We start from the raw sequence: 8,048 nt of genomic DNA, 5'->3' as shown, positions 1-8,048 counted from the left end.
GACTAAAATGTAACTAATTCTCGGATCTCAAACATTCAATCTAGATATTGTGAAACAGTGGCTCAGTTCATGCAAGAATTTTATCTTTCTCCTTTGTTTAATGTTCCCTTTACCCCAGGCATGCCTCCTATTCAATTCTATACACTTTGATCTGTCATCTCTGAACTCTTCAAAGTTCCAGTCTGATATCTTAATCTTTTTATTCTCTTCCCTAAAGTGCAAACATGGCTTTGCGTCTCTTAATAAAACGGGGTTAGATTACTCTTTTCACGTATTGCTGCTTTAAGCAAAGTAGATTAATTTCATTGCTGTTGCAACAAGACAAGTCGGCATACCATCAGAAAAATTACACTGGGAGCCCTTTTGACAGCACACATGCAGCTGTTTCCAGTTGTTAACATTCACAGGTCCTCCAGCACTATCACATAATTGAGGGAAATTAAAATAACACAAGCGCACCAACACCTGAATAGTCAGGTCCTGCAAGTGTAGCAACCTGTGAAGGGTTGTGAATATTAATTCTTGGTATAAGCAAAGCTTATTTTATTTCCTCTCACACAGCTGCATGGCACTGCCTTCCATTCTCATTGCATTTAAAGTATAATACTTGTTTCAAAACAAGACTGTATGCATAGCCTAGGTGTGTTGTTTCTTTAATATGTAGCTCACTGAGGAGATTTAATTTTTCTTTTTTTTGCAACTTAAGTATATTTTATATTACACAATACAAACCAATTTTAGTTGTAATCAAGAGAATACATAAAAACTCGTTTTATAAATCTATGTTTACATGAATAGAATTATAAAAAAAATAGTCAAAAAACCCTTTGGCATAACTGAAAATGTTCATTAAAGACATGGTCTTCAAAACGACGGTGGTGTGTTTTATTCCCTTTAATGCAGGCAAATTGCTTTCATAATCATCGTTCTGTCTTTTTTCCTTTCTTTGCTTTTTCAGAAATTGCTCTTCAGATACTCATTTCCAATCACAGATTACTCACAAATCTAGTAATCTCACAACACAGCACATGCACTCTTGCTGTAGTTACACTAATCACTTCTGGGTTACATCCTGGTTTCAGTATATTCAAACCAGGCTCATGCCTTTAGACAGTGCAAAGTATTTTTAGTCTTACTACTTACTGAGCCATTTTCTTTCCATTGTTCTCTCACATGTTTGACCTTTGCCTATTGTTTGTTTGAATTACAATTTTGGATTGTGTTTTGGTTCCTTTGCTCCACAGATTGCTTTGTTTAGATTATTGGACTGATTGCCTGTTTTGATGATTTTGACCTTGCCTGCCATTTTGGAGTGTTTGCCTGTGTTTTCATTCAATAAACTCTGCATATGGATCCCACACTTTCACCATCCAACTCCATGTTATACTTTTTTGTGTGCAGCATCTATACATTTGTGGATCTATTTCAAGTGAACATTAAAAAGGGGGTTGTATAAAATAGATAGTTATCTATGTAGATATATATGTAGGTTTATAAGCTAGTGAATGATAAAGATTAAATTTGTTTGTTTAATTTGACAGTAAAGGAACGTGTATAAAGAACCAGTGGACTAGTGTTTAAGACAGGTCAGAGCGATATAAGCTGCAAAGCTACTGTGGTTGGACCTTGACAAGACCCATAACCTTCAACTGCTCAGGTGCATTATGCCACAGTTGCTTTGGATATTTTTATTATAAATTTGTAGGCCATAACTGGAAACATTAATTTATGTACTATGATGTACAATAAAGACCTGTAAATACACAAATCAGCCCTAACATTTAAAACACCTATCTAATATAGTATAGGTCCCCCTTATGCTCCCGGGCTTTCTTGTGCTTTCACCACACACATTTACAAAGTGCACGGAGGCTGCCCTGGCACTACTGCATCTCCAGGGCATCCATGTACTGAATTACCCGGATGACTGGCTCATTCTGGCCCATTCTGGCCCAGCTGTACTTGCTGTTATGAGGTCTCTAGGCCTCAGGTTGAACCCAGAAAGTGTGTGGTTTCTCCTTCTCAGAAAACTACCTTTCTGGGGGTAGTATGGGAACCCACCATGATCGGGCACGTCTGTCCCCAGCTCGGGTGGCTCCCATCTTCCCAGCAATGAAAGCTATACGGCTAGGTCAAAGCCTCTCTGTTGCCGAGGCACAGAGAGTGCTCGGCCTCATTGTGGCAGCAGCCAACGTTATCCCTTTGGGTCTGCTTCACATGAGGCCATTCCAGCTCTGGGTCTGGGGTGCAGGCTTTCATCCTTGCAGACATCCAGGCTCCTTTTGTACACCTTTCCCTTGGTAGCTCTGCTCCAGCAAGTCCTAGCCAGAGTGCGCCACAACCGAGTCAACCTTCTTTGAGTTTTGGTTTGGTTCACGGACCTAGTCTTCCTCCTAGAAGGCACTCCAGGTTTTTGTCAGGAAGAATCTCCTCTCTCAGGCACAGGGGTCAATCTATTGAATGCTAGGGCTCCCTGTACTAGGATGCCGTGTGCTCTGAAGTGGAGGCTTTGTTGACTCTTGTTCTGCCCAGTTGGTACAGTGTTGGAGTTCCTACAGTCTTGCTTTTCTCTGATCTTGTCCCCGTTTACTTTAAAGGTGTATGTGGCCGCCATCACTGTGAGCCACAAACCTGTCCTCTGGGCCTCCTTGGGTAGGCACCCTCTGGTCTCTCGCTTTCTGTGCGGTGTCAGGCAGATGAGACCTTCCTGCAGACCACACCTTCCTTTCTGGGACCTCTCTGAGGCCCCCTTTGAGCCCATGGAGTCAGCATCTGAAAAGTTTCTGACCCTGAAGATGACTCTGCTCCAAGCCTTGACCCCTCTCAAAAGAGTGGGAGATTTGCAGGCCTTGTCAATCACCCTTGCATGCCTAGAATTTGCCCCTGGCATGTCCAAGGCTATCCTGCACCCCAGGGTGGGATATGTCCCTAAGGTGCCCAGGATGATGGGTTGTCCAGTCATCTAGCATGCCTACTGTCTTCCGCCCCATTAGTCAACAGAACAGAAGAGGCTGCATTTGCTTTGCCCAGTCAGGGCCTTAAGGACTTATGACCACTGCTCAAGCTTGTGGCATAACTCCTCCTCCCTGTCTGTTTTGGGGAGCTGGATCAGGGGTAAATCATTTTTCAAACAGAGCGGGGTGCACTGGGTAGTGGAGGCCATTACTCAGGCCTATGAGGTGCATGGTCTTGCCTCGCTTCTCGGCTTCAGTGTTCACTCACCTAGAGGTATCACTTCATCCAGTGCCAGGGGTGTTCACCTTACAGATATTTGTGCTGTGGCAGGCTGGTCCTCTCTGCACTCTTTTATCAGGTTCTATAACATGGACCTGGGCCCCACTCCAGGGTCCCAAGTCCTGCAGGGCCATTGATGCTCTGTTCCCAGTCCTCTTGTTCTCTCTCACAGCCTCTGACACAGTCATCGACCGGTGCGTGGCGGCGTGGGTATTGGCGTACCTATAGTGTCAGCCCTGACACAGCATTGCGTTCCCTTGAAAGGGAACTACACCAGTTTATGTATTTAACCCGATTCCCTGAGAAGGGAACGAGATGCCGCGTTGCTGGCCATACCCCGGGCATCCAATCAGGCTTCCTTCAGACACATAGAAGCTGGAGGAATGTGACGTAGATGCCCTTATATGGATTTGCTGGCGTGTAATCACTTCGTCCAGAGCCTTTAAATTAGAATGTGTGCACACAGAGCTTCAGACACCACTTCCTCAAAGAAGCATTCCCATAGCGTCAGCAGTCCAATCACTCAAGAAAGTCCTACAAGCAGGGGGTGATGCAATAATCAATAATCAAGATCTGGTAGAGTGGAGAATGGCCTAAACCATGGACCCAATCACACTACCAATAAAAGGCAAACTTCATCAGTGCCAAAACTCATCATCAGTCTCAGCCATCCCAGCAAAACAATAATTAATAGGTTAAAACCTCAAGTTCGGATTCGTGGCAGGAGGGAACAACAGGAAACAAATATTTATCCATATAGAAACATATCAGGAAATACCTCCAGCATCAGCAACACCTGTACCATGTGTTTGTAGAGTTCAAGAAAGACTTTGATTGAGTGTTGCATGCTGCTCTGTGGGCAACTATGAAGCCCCAATTTCACCATCAGCCCCAACCTCATCAGAGTCAACCAAAACTCGTAAAACAAAGCTATTAGTGCAGTCCTTCACAATGGAGCCATTGGAGACTGGTTTAAGACAACAGTTTACATACGCATCTCTTCTCTCCTCTTTAACATCTTTCTGTAGCAGATCAAGTCAGATGCCCAGGACAACCATGAATGAACTGTCAGCATTGGAGGCAGAACAATCACCAACCTCCATTTTGCTGACAACACTGATGGGCTAGCAGGAGATGAAAAAGGACTTGCCAGTCTAGTTGAAAGACTTGATTCCACCTCTCAAGTCTTTGGAATGGAAATCAGTATAAAAACAAGGCTAATGACCAACAACATTGATGGAATCACATGAGACATTACTGTGCTCTATATTCTCAGTCATCCTCTACGCATGTGAATCATAAACCTTTACCACATAGCTACAGAGTAGATGCTACTGAAGAATCTTGGGTATGTCTTACATCCAACACATTACAAACCAGGAAGTCTGGCAGATGATTATCCAAGCCATCAGTCCTCATGATGACATGCTCACTTCTTTGAGGAAGGGAAAACTGAGATGGTAAGGTCACATCACCAGATTCTCAGGCCTTAGAAAGATCATCCTGAAAGGCACTCTGCAAGGAGGCAGAAAATGAGGGACACAAAATATAAAATGGAGGAACATTCAGAAGTGGACTCAGTCTTCAGTGTTCAGTCTTTTTGAACTTAAATGCTAATTATGGTACAGTGTGTACTATCACATGTATGTTTCATTTGGCCTGGCTGTGTCAAACTTTAATGTTTGTCTATGTAAAAATTTTGATTATAATCCAATGGATTATAAACCAACCCAGGGTGTATTCCTGAATTGCAAGAATTTTCAAGATAAAGTGTAGCACTTATACTGTAGCTTATCATGGAAATGCTACAAAAGAAAAACGAATGGGAGAGAACAGAAAAACAGAAATATATGGACAGAAATTTAGGACAATAGATAGAAAGAGCAATTCAGTGGTTCAGAATTGGTAGTGCACCCTGACTCAAGTTGAAGGGTTTGAGTTATTCAAAATGCCTCCCATCTTTTCTCTTACCCAGAGCAGACAGGCCGAACCCATTAGACTGATTTTTACAGAGGATATTATCAGGCCTCGCCACCATCCACAGACTTCTCCTGCAATTTGCCCACAATCAATATATTTGTGTTTTCATTAGACACTATGTCAGCCCAGCTGTGTATCCACCGAGGGGCACTTTTGCACTACAGCAAAGAGCCAGCAGCAGTTCCCTTTCAAATAATCCATTTTGGAGTCTGCGCTCATGTCTGGAGGCAACGCATTTACATGGCTTAGCTATGTTTTATAATTAGCAGTGGGTGTTGTGGAGAACTTCAGGTTGTCATCATCAGCAGCGGGCGATTATCTACACTTTCAAACTCCTGAGCATCTGTGGAGATTAACATGGAGAGGGAGCCATCAAAATAGCAGAACAGAGTAGATTCAGGGTGATGCCAACACAGAAGCTAATATTCTGTAGATTTGTTTTAACTTTGCAATTATTAACATCCTAGAGGGAGTTTCACTAGAGAATTTTGCTTCATTCCAAGTGCTAAACAAATGAGAATGAGAATGATGCCAAGTAAAAATTAGGCCTGGGCTCAGAGATACTGTCCAAAGCAAAGCTACACCTTAATAAAATAAATAAAATAATAAAAATAAAAATAAATAAAATAATATGTGAGTTCTTAAAAACACAGAGCCTCTTGCTAAGTGTCAGTGCACTACAGAATTATATTGTTACATGAAAAATATATCTTAGCTGCCCTTATGTAACAAATAACCCTTGTGACCTTGGCCTGGTACCAAGCAAATACTGTATGTCCACAAAATAATACAGAGATCAGGTCAGGGAACTAACAGAGGATGAAGGCTAATATTTGAGTTTCTATGCACAATTCGCAATACTGCAGTATATATCAGACATACGTGTAAGATTTAAGAAATCTTTGGATGCAATGATATCTCCAAAACCTACCTCCTTCAAAGCCACAGATTCAATCGATTGACTGTGTATACTGACTGAACTCTGAGCTTATTATACCCAGCAGGCAGTTCTATGCTTTTGCCTCAGCTCATAGTTGGTATTGCATGAGCAACAAGTCCTTGAATTACAAATGATGGCTTTTTGAGGATGAAAAGATTAAAATCTGAATCTGTGGGAATTGATCTGGGTTTATCCACCTCAGTTTCTGTTGTTGGGCTTCATCAGTTATTCACTCTGTTTCAGAAGAAAATAAACTAGAGTCATGTGGAATTAAGATGTTGATGAAAATGAATATGTTTTATAGTAAAATCCCAGAATATTGAAAATATTAAAGTTAACATTATATTGCCAAAGGTCAAGAAGATGCCTCCCAGAAGTGGATGTCTTCATGGATAAAATCAGCCCCAAATAAAAGAAACACAATTTATTATCAAAAAAACATAAAACATAGGCAGGGAAAAATAAGCACAAAAACTAGGAAACTGGCACAGCAGAGAACAGACGAGAAAAGACAAGGACTCCGTGAAGCCAAAAGTTATGCAGAGGAAATAAATGGGCAGGTGACACCCATCCACTTACTGTAATTATTATCCAAAAACAGCAATAACTTTTTACAGAATAAATTGTAACAAATATTTAATTTATATTTAAATATATAAATATTTAAAATACGTAAATATTGAAATGATGAAAAATATGAGATTAATTAAAGTGAAATATGAAAAGAAAATCAACTATTTACATAGTTCTAGTAATGTCAATTTGGATGGCTTATAACCTCATGTAATTTCCCATTGATTACAACTGTATTACTGACTCATATAAGCCAATTTCTGCTTTGGTTATATATGATTACAGACATCACGGATGTCTTGTTGTATGCCAGTTTTGTTGGTGATGACCATTAAACAAAACAGGTTTGGCATGGTCATATATATAACTTAAGCTCACTTTCATCATGTTTCACTCCCAAATTTCAAGACCCCCAAGCATGACAATGCCAGATCGTCTATTGTCTTCGATTAACTGAACAGAATATCTTTTTCATGTGTTATGTAAAAAAAAAAAAAAAAAAACATTTTTCTTTTCAGGGATGGGAGTCAGGATGCATTCTTTTTAGGGAAATGTTCCAGGATGATTGCAAATTATTTCATAAGGAGCTATATTTTTAAATCTTTTGCCAGCTATACACTGCTGTCAACTGAAAATAGCCATGAAAATAATTCACTATAAACTCGTGGACAGTGGAATATGAATTCAGTGACGTGTGACAATCACTGGTTAAGTGGTACCAAGGTCAATGTAACACACACACACACACACACACACACACACACACACACACACACACACACACACACACACACACACACAGCCAAACCAAACACCCTCCCTCCATCACACACTTGCATATACACACTTTAGTCCACTTCAGCAAGCTTCATGTCTTGATTTATTTTATCATGAACAAAGTGAAGGATACTAAGGACAAAATCATGTGATAGTGAGATTGATCTAAGCAAAAAGAGAACAATCAAGAGTCATCAAATTTAGAATGCAGAGAAAAAGAAGAAAAAAACTTATTCATGAAGTGGGAGAGAAATCAGAGTCCCAAGCTGGTCCATTAATGGCCCTCAACCTGATTAGATTTCTCAGATGGATTACTTTCAGATTGTTGATGAGCAAAGACACATCATTTCTCACACACCTCTAGATCAATCACTTTGTGTTTTTATTGCAAGCCAGATAGAATAAGCATTCATATATATATATATGAATAAGCATTCATATATATATATATATATATATATATATATATATATATATATATATATATATATATATATATATTATAGGTCGAGCTCCCACAAGATATGGTATCTTATTTCCCAAG

This window comes from Tachysurus vachellii, chromosome 23 (genome assembly GCF_030014155.1).
Source record: "Tachysurus vachellii isolate PV-2020 chromosome 23, HZAU_Pvac_v1, whole genome shotgun sequence".
Classification (NCBI taxonomy): domain Eukaryota; kingdom Metazoa; phylum Chordata; class Actinopteri; order Siluriformes; family Bagridae; genus Tachysurus; species Tachysurus vachellii.
Note: the sequence above shows the minus strand (reverse complement) of the source record.